We start from the raw sequence: 13578 nt of genomic DNA, 5'->3' as shown, positions 1-13578 counted from the left end.
ACTTATGTTGGACAGATGAGTCACATATTAACTAAGCGATCGGTTTTTAAAACTAGGACAGCATTTTAGCCCATTGCAAATCTGGGACGGTCAAAGGAGCTTCCCAGAGAGCCATAACCTAGCTTCTGTTTTTAGTTTGTCAGGAGACTGTTCGAATGGATTAGATGTGGATATCCTTCCTTTTCCTAAATCTTTCTAAATCTATCTAGCTATCGATACGCTGCATGCATAAACCTAGTGGCTTGTCATTGGTTCCACATTTCTTCATCTTCAGTTTTACATACCTTGCTTTACCTTTTGTGTTCGATAGAAATGTGAGGCAATTCGATCTGCATCCCCTAAATGACTTTCAGCGGTTTCCAACATTATGGTGAAATATAATGCCGAAATAGCAAAAGCTGTAACTGGTTAAAAGCTAAGAAAGGCATTCGCCCAGAAATAGTTTCTAAGTAGACCGAGGTTAATGTTTTTTTTTTTTGTTTTTATCTCTATGTGGATACATTAACTCAACCTAGCTAACCCTTTTCATAATGTTCATATCCTTCAAATAAGCAGTTTAAATTGCATGTTTAGCTAGAAGTAGCTGCATTCGTTGGGCACCGATAATTAGGAAAAGGGCTAAAGTAACCTACAGATCTAAGCAGCCTAGTGCCAAAAGATTTGTCATTGCTTAGGCGGCTGTTTCAGAAAACAGTTCTTCTATAAACTAGATTTTTGTCGGACAGATCCAATTTGGATCCTACTTACCAGTAATATGCAACTTTAACTTTTGTAATGACCGGAGCCATTTTACACGCAGCGGTTTGTTTCAAGGGTATATTGTTGAAAAGCTGTCATAGCTTTACTCTCAAAATATATGAGTATTTCCACATTTTGATTTATGATATAGCAAAGCCACAAGTCTAGGCTTAAAGAGTGCAAACCTTTCTATACAAGTTTTATTGAAAGCCTTAGACCTTCAATCAAGTCCTAAGTCGTTATCATATTCAGTGTTCACTGGTGCTCTTACGATGAATTTATTGAAAAACTGGAGTAACGTAAAACTTCTTGAAATAGCAAACTAATCTTTGGAATGCCCGTAGACACTCCAGGACGCACCTTTCTTCAAAAAGGTAAAATATTTAAATTTTTTTTATAATTTCCAAAACGACGGGCAACGTTGGCAAATCGAGGAAGCAATAGTGTCTGTACAAAAACTAGCGAAAAGATCTCGAATGAAACAGACCGAAAATAAACGAATATAATGAAAGATTTGTAGGGTTTAATATTTTATCGACCCGGCATAACTCTGTTTCTCAATCGCCTCAAAGCACCATATTATCTCAATCAGTACTGCTCGGGATGCAGGCATTCCACTATCTACTCGGAAACTCTGGCTGGAGAATAATTTTATCATACGAGCAAGTACAAGATAGTCTGTCGGACCCACGGCAGGACAGCAACGCATATTTGGCCTAGGTGGGATAAGCGTAGATCGAGCCCTCTAGCATTGCCTGATGGGAACCCACGCTAGTAGGATGGGTATACAGTCAAACGACTACTTACTGCTGTGATGAGGAGGCAATCGAAAGCAAAGCCACTCGTTGGCACTCGTTTGTCCACTATTCTTTTGAATGTTTGGCTGAATTGGATATCAACAAGTTTGTGTGCTTCATTAGGGCTACAAATGGGTTTTACTTCTAAGGTATAAGAAGGGTAAGGAGTTAAGAGTTAGACAAAACAATGGGCCCGCAGTGTCCTAAGTGTGACCTTTTCCTTAAAACCACGAAAGGTTCACCGACACACAGTGTGCGAAATGACCTTTTTTCGTTACAAAATCTGTTATCTCGAGAACGAGAACAGCTAGCGAAATAAGTTTAACAGCTTTTGAGACGAAAAATTCAGAAAAAAATTATCACTGGATAAAAAAGTTACCTTGATCTTAAGAATTACGTTCAAAAATAGAGGGTACAAAATGTTTTTTTTTTCATTTTTTGACCTGAAAACAGCAGGTAATGTTTAATGTAAATTTAAAAAAAAAAATGTTTAATACATATAAGTATATTTGCATGTATGTACATATATGTTTTGCTATACTTGCGTCAAGGAATCCATTTTCGTGGTCGCAACAACCGAACAAATTTTATTTTTTTTAGTTCTTTACATACAAAGTTTCGGTAAAAAAATATATATATTTTTCTTTTCATTTCACCGAATAAAAAATTACTATGACCTTTAAGGCGACCTTGAAATGCAAAATTTTCAAGTTTTCAATTATTTTTTAAATCAGAAACCGCATGTAATAAAGTTATAAAAAATTTAAAATGTGTTTTTCGGTTCTTCCGACCATGAAGGGGGATCAATATTATATGTCTGAAACTTGAAAAAAATTGCTTACTGCTTTCGGGTCAAAAAAGGAGGAAAAAATAAAACCATTTTTTGTTGTAGGTCATTTTAAAAGTAAAGGCAATTTCTAACTAGGAGAATGTTTTTTCCAGAATTCCTCATCTCAAAATCTTTAAAATACAGTTATATTTATTTCCCTGGCTGTACTCGTTCTCTAAATGTAAGATTTTGCCACAAGAAAGTTCAATTTCCACGCTGTGTGGCATCCTCTAACATATCGGTTAGTCTTCTTTTTAAAGCAAAATTTTACTTAAAATTTCTTAGTTTTTTATATGTCATAAGTAATATTTTCTATTTGCTTCCCTAAAATTTTTTTTTTTACTATTAAAGTGCCTATTTATCTAACAATCTTAACTTAAGCTTCGAATTTAATCAGACAAAAAGTATTGAAAATTTATCTTAAACTAAAACAAGCTGCTTCAACTTTGAAACATTTTTAATTTAACTAAATAATAAACGCTAACTAGCTACGTATAAGTAAGAATGCAAAAAAGCTATGCTTATAAAAATATTTGTACTTCAATATGTAAAGTTTTTTGTACACTTATAATAAAAAATTCGAAATAAAACAATAGTAATAAGAACTAAATATGTGTTTTTAAGCGAGTATACATATAATGATGTTTTGAGATTAATTTAGTATAATATTGAAATTAATAAAAAGTTATATGTACGTACTTATAATAAAGATGAAATGAGCTATTTGCAATTCAATCAAGTTTTATAAACGAAAACATGTATATGCATGTATTAATGTAAATTTTTTACCAAAATATTTGCTTTTAGTATACATATTATGCGTATTATCTTAGATACCTAACTTCAATTTTCATAAGCAATTATAACTTATAAAAAATACATACAGTTGGGCGATTATCTTATATTTAAATAATGGGAAACTCAAAAGTCGAAATATATTTTCTAAAAACATAAAACCTTTAATAGGTATTATATGTAAATCTTTGTCGAAAAATCTTTTACAAATATTTGGGTTTGAACAAAATATATATATATGTATACATGTGCGACAAGGAAAAAATCCCTGAAACTATCAACCGTCAACAGTGACCACTAAATTGTTTCCATTGCCGTATACACGAACCTTAAGCACTGAACACAAATATCAATAATACAAAAAAAGTGACAAGTAAAATGTAATCAACGCAAGCTGTGGCAGTGACAAGGAAATTATTAAATTAATTAGAGATACATACATACGTACATACATATGTTGATATCCAATAATAAAGGAGTTGAGAAAAAATTTGGCAAAATAAAAATTTGATTGGAAAAAGTGTGTTTCATGAATACATACAAAGTTAGATGTGCATTCATGTAGATGGTTTCCTTTTTTGCAGAAGAAATCGTATAAACATTTACTTATTTATGTAAATCAATTGGATAATTTGACAAGGCAGAACCAAAATACATATCGATCCTCTGCAACAGCGGCACAATTTAAAATTCAAAAAACTAAAACTCTTACTACGGTTAAGTGGCTCATGTCTGTAATCCTTATCTAATTCAAGTCCAATCCTTATTAAAGTAGGTAGTAAGAATTACTAAACGATTAGAGACATGAGCCACATAACAGTAGTAAGGGTTTTTATTTTTTTAATTTTCAATTATGTCGTTATTGCAGAGGACCATCGATATGTATCTACAATACAATTGATCGTACTACCTTACAAACAAGCAAAAAACACAAAAATTGACCGGAGTCTAAATTGGCCGAGCTTAGAAGTCGCCTTTTTAAATTTTTCAGGACACCTACATTTGGCAATAAAAATGTTTTTTTATAAAAATGGTTCTACTGGAATAATCGAAATACTTTCTTAGCAAAAGTTTAATGGTTTTTGGTGGGCATTAATTTACTGTCATTAGGGTGGTACGTTAGGGCGATAAGAACTGATATCTGGTGGTAGGTACTAGAACGGAGTGTTTGAACTTTGCCACAAAAAAAAAATTCTCCTCGAAGAATTATCATACTTTCAGATTCCACCGTAAATGCTGAAGATGTGGCGAAAAATGTAAAATGCGACAACTATGTTCGGCCAAAAAATAGAAATGCCCTTGAAAAAATACTTCAGATTTGTAGGTGTACGCGGAATGTTATTTTTTTCTGTTGTGGTCTAATGTACGAGTACATACTTCATAATAAAAATGATGTAGGGATATAACGGTTATAAGTTGTATTGCAAAACATTGCTCCATGACAGTTTTTAGATGAGAAATATTTTTTATTTCGCCAATAAGAGTTATAACCCAACGTTAACTTTTTACATTGCCTGATAACTGTTATGGAGGAGAAATATTTTTTCCATTGCCAATAAGAGTTTTTTCGCAACATTTATTTTTACTTTGTCTGGTAAGAGTTATTTCACTCTTCCTACTTTATTTTTATCAACCTTATCACACAACGCAAAAATAACTATTCTCAACCAACATAAAAAATAAACGTTGAGCAATAACTGTTATCAAACAACATAAAAAATAAAATTTCGGTTATAACTCTTATCGGCGAAATAAAATATATTTCTCATCTAATAACTGTTGTGAAACAACGATTTCGTTGAATTTCAGAATTCGGGCAACGTTTTCAATTTGTAAATTCGAGATAACGGTTATTTTTGGTCCCTGAAAGTATGTTATCCAATTCATAGTTAGGCAACATTGCTGGCTGTAATTCTAAAATATTATTTTTTTTTTTAATTGCCTTTATTAAAAAAAAAAGAATCCATTTCCGCTTGGCTGCATAAATACAAAATTAGTTTGTACATAAAAATCCTATTCATTAATATTAAAGTCACAGTGCTAAGGAAATTTTAAATTGGTAATATTTATAAAACGAAATTAAAAAAAAAAATTATTATATTGCATCGAAAGCACAGTATGTGAATGTATACTAGGAAGCACAAAATTATCGTTCTAGCGAAAGTTGTATTCTTAACCTAAATTTTTACTTGCTTTATACATACAGAGACATCTCGACAAAACGAACTTTGTGATAAAGCGGAAAACTCAACTAAGGCATTCACAAGACGTCTTAAGCGTCGCAAAGTCTTAAAGTTGTAAAATTTTTCAATATAAGATAACGATTAACGGTTTTTTTAACTGCACCAAAATGTTTTTAAACAGATAGAAAATATCGCACACCGTCTTCAAAAGAGTCACAACTCAAAATTTGGCATTTTTGAGATTATGCGCTAAAAATGTACGCAGAGCTTTTATTTACCTTTCAGCAAAACCTGGAGCAAATTTTTGTTATAATTTGTTAAAAAAAAACCTAAGCTAAAGTCGCCGTGGGCAGATTATCATGTGCTAAGAAATCGTTTTTCGCATTTTCTGACAAACGTATTATTTTGAGTTGTGACTCTTTTGGAGACGGTGTGCGATATATAGTTAGATCTTATTGTGCCCTGTAAAATTCCTTAAACAATTTTAAACGTTATTTTACGTTGAATATTTTTGCGAATTTAAGACATTACGGCTCTTAAGACGTCTTGTTAATCCCCTAAATATAACAAAATTTTATCTGAGCCCTGAAAAAACCCTCGCTGTTACGAAATTTCCCAAACAAAAATGCTCCACTAGAGATAACGAAGCAATTTTGAGCATAAAAACCTTCGGAATATATTGACGGTTAGAGTCCCGTTAGCAAAAGTCTCTGGTTTTGATATTCTATAAATATAAAGAAACTATAGATATAATTAAGCATTTGTCCAACACCTTCAAACTCATTATATCGAGGTTTCACTGTATATGGAGTCTGGTTCAAATTCATATAATAAAAAGGCTACAAACAAAGTAAAGTCAAGAAGAAAGAAGACAAATAATATTTAGCAAAAAAAACCAACTTAAAGAAAAAAAAATATATATATATATATATTTCATGATCCAATGATCGGATCTAAACCAGATTAGTGGTGTGAGACACTACCTTTCCTCCTCTTCTTTTGGAAGTCGGTTAAAAAATTACTTTGTACGATGTCTTAGGGAATTCTCCTTCCTGTAGTTGTATACATATTGAATCAGTTTCACGTTTGTAAGCAGTGCCAAAAAGTATGCAACATTCCACGGCGAAAAATGTTTGCTTTACAGTTCTATTATACGCTGGTAATAAAAATATTGTAACCATAAATAAAGTTACTGTTAACTTTTAAATCCCTTGTAACCGGCAAATTGTGTTACCATCTCATAAGCTGGTAACAAAATATTGCCCCGTGAAATATGCAATGCCAGAATTTCACAATTCTTCATGGCTGAATTGCATTTTTTGATAATAAAATTTTCCGGTTACAAAATCTTCGGTAACGTGCAGAATAGACCTGTTGGGGAAAGTTTTATAGGCAAAATGCGAATAATCGAACCGTTTTCTGACCAGTTTTTAGAGATTTCATTATGCCGGAAGCCTGGGGTTGTGCAGAATGTCCCCGCGTTCGATTGCTACCTTCGGAGAGGTGCTATTACACTCTATTTAGTTACGTAACCATCGTTTGGATGTTAAAGTAAATGGTGATGAACTGAGTACAGATTAGGACACTACTAAGCCAGAAAATAACATCCTTTGTGGTTCTCATTTCAACCTAGAAGCAGACGCTCATTTCAGGGTTCTAAATACTGGGGTCCATTTTAAAGGTGCGTCTAAAACCCCAACAAAAAAAAAATCGTAGTGAATTTAAATTTTTCCTACTAAGGTTGGGGCAATTTCTTCCTTTCGGTGCACTGAAAATAATTTTTGCTGCGGAATTCATCGTGTGAATGAACATAAGATGTAAGCGTTACCCTTAGCCCGCCTTTCAAATAAAAGCAATACCATAAAAATTTTTGGTATTGGTCAATTTTTCCGAAATTATGTTTCTTTGTTGATCTGGCATCAAAAAACTTCGTATGAATATGTCGGTTAACACGCTGAATGACGGCAGATATGAAATAGAAAAGTAAAATACTAAGTTCAAATAAAAGGGAGCACACATCTCGGACATATTTTCAAGGTAAAAGAACTAGAAACCGGTGCACTAAAATAACTAAATGAATAGATTTTCCTGAATATATGTAAGTAATTAGTAAAAGCCTAAAAATTTATATGAGGGATTGTGTTGCAGGTAGTTCACTGTGCCCGGGCACCCATACCATGTTAGTAGTCACTTTCGAGGCTGGCTCCTCCTACATTCGACAGTCACTTTCGAGTAAGTGTTGCTGCACTGTAGATATTTAATGGCTGACAGCCAGTCAGAATAAATAGTAACGGGAAATAGAGATATTGTGGAGCTATGAAGCTATAAGTCAGCTATTAATTCAGCCTGGAAAACACTAAAGTGATTAGGGAACCGCATGCTGAGGTTTAGTGAGAGATCTTTAGAGTAAATTCCTCAACCAACCTTGTTTTCGAGCTTTGACCCATGAGTAGAGAAAGCGGTAGCCCCTGGTCCTAAGACCGTGCAGTTTACCCAGTCACTTCTGTCTTTGGAATTCTGATAGAAAATATATTTTCCTATGTAGGGTTGCTGAATTTGTGTAAAGTATCTAACGCCTTACTAAAGTAGAGGGCTGCAGCTCTTTATACCGTATCCAATATGCCTCTATAAGCAGCCTTTTCTAGAGCCGCAACCATACCGTGATCCCATAGAAAAGGATGGGTCGGACAACCCGCGTGTACATCCAGTGTATAATATGTGGATTCCATCGCTTCCCCACCGATGCTTTGCAGGCGTAGAGGATGGTTATGACTGTCCTGTATCGCTCCGTAAGTTACCGTCTCCTGTCCGACTTCCTGTCAAGAATTATATCGAGGTATTTAAGCATTTAGAGAGGTGGGCTGAAAATACGGTATCTTATATTTATTTAACGGGACAGACGCAGGGCAAAAGTTGGCTTAGCGTTTGGAGATGCCTGCCCGTTGCCGTGAGTGCAATGTCGTCAGCATAAGTTAGGGCGTAATAGGTGGTATTTTGCAGTCTCAGGACAATTGAATTTACCGTAAAGTTCCAAAGTAGGGGGCTGAGAACTCCCTCATCGCTGTGGAGATAGTTCTTTTCTCAAGTAACTAGAAGCCCTATAAGTTTCACCAGAGACCGTTCCAGCTCAATTTAAAAAAGTGACCTAACGACGACATGGTGTATGTATTTTGAAACGAATTTCCGTCATTTGTTGTCAAAACATATGAAAATTTACTTTATGCCGCGAAAGAAGTGGTTCGCTCAGTTTGGATATTTTTCACTTAAAGCTATTTTTTATCAGGGTACGAAAATAAACTGTACAAAACAATTCCCATTTGCTCATCGATCATCATATCATTTGTGGTTTTGTACAGTTTTGTAAATAGTCAGAAACAAATTGTAAGATTCACTGTCATTTTCCCCAACGAGAAACGTTTGCTTTTCGTTTGTGACAATTGTACCATAGGGTACGTTTTATATGTATGCAAACGTTTCAATTACGTGAAAAATAATTTTTTCTGTAAATTTTCATATCCAATTCAAATAAAAAAAATTTTTATTTTTTTATTCATTGCAGCCATTCGTTTTGTATTTGTTTATTGCATATATGTGCATACATAAATATATTTTCCCTGCACGATTCATTTCGTTTGTTGTTTCGTCTGTAACTACTAAACTACTGTAGTGTACTATCGCCAAAGTGAACTCAGCCGTTTTGTTTCGTATTGTACCGAACTGTTAAAGTAATAAACGAAACGAAATAGTAACGTACAATATAGTTTATTTTCGTACACTGTTTTTTATACACCTTTTCGTGACGTTTGACAACTTTTCATTAGACATGTACTAAGTAGATGTTTTTCAAACCTTCTTATACGCCAGAACGATATTTAGTTTGACGCTCCTTTACGCTTATCACAGAATTTATCGAGCCTTAATCGCCACAAAAAGGTAAGCGACATTTTTTTTCAAAAATTTCTTTTTGATGCAGAAATGTTCCTAGATCATCTAGATGCATTTCTGCAAAACAAAAAAAAATAAGTAAATAAATGAATAAAAAATAAAAATGTCGCTTCGGTGTTTTTGGCGGTTAGGGCTCGATATTATGAATAATATAAGAAACTAAAACAAAATTAAGAGAAAAAGGCGACACATTACATAATGAAAAGTCAAGAATGAAAACAAACAGCATATTAATAGATTTTCAATTAGGAATATATGTATACATGCAGAAGTACAATTGTAAGCACAAGGAAGCATAAAAATTATACTATAACTTAAATCAATTTAGTTATAATTATAGTTAGCCAATAGGTACTAGGCATGCGCAAGTAATGAATACAATCAGCATTAAATATAAATCCTTAAGCAAACTATATTTATAAATATACATACATACATATGTAGATATGATGTATTCAAACACATTTTTAGTGGCTGGCTAAATTTACTGAATTTTTGCAGCAAATATAAAAAAAAAATCAAGTCAGTATAAGTCTAGGTGAAACTATAGCAAAACATGTTATCATTTGTATGCAAACACATGTCTAATAAATGAACATTAAATAAATATTATCAAATTATATGTTTACTTTCATTAAATTCTATATGTTAAATAAATCAGCAAAAAAAGAAACGAAAATATCTTGAAAATTAACCCAAAGTATTGAAAACAAAGGACATATGAAAACATACTTAATAAAGAAAGAAAACTTCATACAAAAATTGCAAAAAGTATTTACCGTTTTTCTAAATACTGCAGACTTAGCGATTTTAAGCAGCGCGATGCAAAGTTCGAGAAAGAAACAGTTATCTTGGTTGGCGAAGAATCCATTATCTACATGAATGCACCGAGCTTGAACACTTAATTGAAAGTAGAATAAATTGGTTTGGCACATATTTTGTTTCAAGGGAAAAAAATCGTATAGGTCTATTCATATGCTGCTGCAGTGAAAAGTGAGATACACGACTTGGTGCATTTATCTTCCGGTACTCTTAGCCGAAATGTGGAAAAGAAAAATTGTATTTTTCTATATCGACCCCTAACCGCCAAAATGATATAAGCGACATTTTTTCGAAATTTTATTTTTGATTAGCCGGCCAAGGATGCGCGAGGCTTCGCCACGCGCTGAATGTATGCATATGTATGTACGTTTACGCATTTGGAGAAAGAAATCATATGTCATCATGTACTTCGTTATTATATACATCAAAAACCTTGTCTAAATCCGTTCAGTAGCGTGGTTAAAAAATCACGCCTTTCCTTTATACTATGTATAGAAGATAGTAATTTTAAATAGGTGGCAACCCTACTCAAAAAACTTAAAGTTTTTGTACATGCGAAGGCCATGCACTTTCATTTGGTATCTCATTTTTTATCCTACGAACAGTGAATATCTTATAGTTTTTAAACAGCTGGCAACCGTACTCAGGAAAATAATACATTATTACACATCCTGAAAGTCTTTTCATTTGACAGTGACGGGACAGAACTGATGCCTACGCTTATTAGGATTGAATATAGTAATTTTATTTACAGGTGGCAACCCTATTAAACAAAAATATTAGTGCTTTTCTAGAGGCGAATCCCATTCATTTGACACCTCATCTTTTGTAATCCAACGAACGGTGCGGATCTTATAGTTTTTTAGACAGATGGCAACCCTATTAAAATTCTAAGTAAAAAAAGATCCCTCTCGTGTCGATACAGAGTATTTTAGAGAAAATCTCGTCAAAATCCGTTCAGTAGTTTTCGAGATTACCGCGTACAAAAAATCTCGACTTTCCTTTATACTAAAAGAAACTTTTGAAAAAAAATGTCACTTACCTCTTTTTGGCAGTTAGGGATCGATAAAATCTCCCTATACTTCTTACATTTATCGTAAACGGCTTTTAACGCATATCTGCTCTCTTTTTCTTCGAAATGCCCGCCTACTGCAGCCTTTATTTCTTTTTTAGTCGAAAATCTTCGTCCTTGAAGGTGTTTCTTCAAAATGTTGAACAGGAAATAATCTTTGGGTGCCTGGTCTGGACTGTATGGTGGGTAGTTAATTTCTTCAAATACAGTATCAAGATAGCCGATGAACAGAATACCTTAACAATCCCAAAAAAATCATAGTAACGGCAGTGTTTGAACGCCCTGACCTGGGAGCATCTTCCAGCAACACCGTGTTTTGATTGAATTCTCGGCTCCAACTTTTGATGGTGGCATATGAAGGTCCAGACTCTATATATATCTCTTCAAATATTTCCATCACCATTTTATTCTTCTTTGTAAGGATTTTTATGAGAGTTCTGTTCCAATTTCGTACAATGCTCGGATAACTCACATATGAAAACCGAATGATGTTAATGACATAAAATTCGTTATTTATACTATCAAGGATATTGGAAATTAGTGACAGGCGGACTAGACATTAACTATTCTTAAGTGCCAGTTTAAACTTAAATCACGTAAACTACGTTTATATTGAACAGCTGGCTGATGTTTAATTGACAAATCTTAGTTTAAATGTGACAGCTCGAGCGTTCAAACTAATACTAGGTTTACATATAAGCACATAGATTATCCTCATTTTCGAACCTAACTCCCAAATCTGTAATCTAATTACATTACAAAAGAGATAAGCCATAAAAAATTCGTCTCTCGTTAATTTGAAATTATAAAATAAAATCAGATAGAAAGAAAATAAACCGATAACTTTTCGGTGTCCAACCTAGTTTTGTCGATTTTTTTGCGGAAAATTAAAGAAAATAAAATTTTTCATAAACCGTATATACATCACTTTTCGATAGCCCTGATAGTTTCTGAGAAATTAAAAATATTAAAAAAAATAACGGTTTGTGTGTAAATGTTTTGCACTTGTGTTAAAGTGTGTTCCGTTAGAAAAAAATTAAGCTACCAATGAGGAAAATCGATGGATAAATAAGAAAGTAATGATTGGCCAAATGAAAATGCGCAAAGATTTTTTGTATGAAATACATATGAGCGGAAAAGAGTGTTACTCATACGCCATGTACACCTGAGAAGGTAGAGTGTTCGAAAGCAAGAGGACTACCGAATAGCGATGTACTTATATACGAGTTTATGGAGAATTTCATAAGAATACATATCTCGTATTACGATTATTCAATTGGTTCGTAAAATATACGTGATTAAGTGAAACTACTCTTTTTTTAAGCTGAATAACGGTAAATTGCAAATATCTCGAAAAGTTATCCAAAGAAAAAAAATATCACAGAGCAATTCTACATAGGAATTGGATAGTGGCATCCATAGAAAATTTTTTCTGTAAACCAGTGTAATCTGAGATTTGCTTGTGTAAACGGGGTGATTAGAAAACGATCTTTGATTGAGATTATATTTATAGGTGAACATACGTTAAGTTTAAACCACAGCCGTGCACTGACAAACTGGCCCTTAAAGGTACTTATTTAAGCTGGTATTGAGTAAGTCAGTCCCATCTCAAGTCATTAAATTTGAGACTAGCAATTAGGGACTCTTTTTGTGACTTGAGATGAGTTGGGCAGTGTTACCGCTGAAAATTTTTCGAAAGTCGCAAAAAAAGTGTCACAGCCGAAAAAAACTGTCTTGAAGTAATTCAAATCTTTTATACCATGTATATATAGACTTTCCTTATTTTACCTTTCGAAACTTATTGGGGCATATTCATAGTCGAGATAAAATCGAATCTAAAGTTAGTTATAGCTTTTTGACATAATTTTCGAATAAAAAGCTGCACTTAACATAAAAGCCGACTTTATTTCATCTATGAGTGTGCCCATTTTTTAAAACAAATTTCTAATGGAGATTATCATTTTCTGTGAAAAAAAAATTTTTTCTCGTGAAATAAAATCCTATTGATGAGGGACATATTAAAAATACGAAATATGCATATTTTGAATTTATTATGAAAACAAAACTGTAGTTAAAAAAAGTGCTTACATCAATATATTTAACACTTCAGACACAAAAACAAGGAACATTAGTACTTAGATAACAATTAGTACAACAAAGTTTAGCCTTTTAAGTTTGTATATAAATTATCGTAGATTATTTCGTTTGTACCGAGAGCCACGAAAATTCTTTAACACAAATATTTTGGGGAAATGCCAAGCTACAAAATCGGTGCATTGATTCATGCTACTTATGGATATTTTTGCGGAAAAATTTTGACATAATAAAAAGGTTGAATCAGCCAAAATCTTCGCAGAGGTGTAATTTTTAAATGTCTTTGAAAAGTTAATACTAAAT

The 13578-nt window shown here is 33.1% G+C and overlaps 1 protein-coding gene across 1 annotated transcript in view; it reads left to right on the top strand.

The window, feature by feature from the left end:
• LOC118739087 (dual specificity protein phosphatase Mpk3-like) overlaps positions 1–13578 on the top strand; it is a 228948-nt gene that overhangs the window by 6249 nt on the left and 209121 nt on the right. The gene's annotated exons all lie outside the window — the stretch shown is intronic.

This window comes from Rhagoletis pomonella, unplaced genomic scaffold, assembly GCF_013731165.1.
Source record: "Rhagoletis pomonella isolate Grant_MI unplaced genomic scaffold, Rhpom_1.0 Rhpom_scaffold_00005, whole genome shotgun sequence".
Classification (NCBI taxonomy): domain Eukaryota; kingdom Metazoa; phylum Arthropoda; class Insecta; order Diptera; family Tephritidae; genus Rhagoletis; species Rhagoletis pomonella.
Note: the sequence above shows the minus strand (reverse complement) of the source record. Positions and strands in the feature narration are given on the sequence as shown.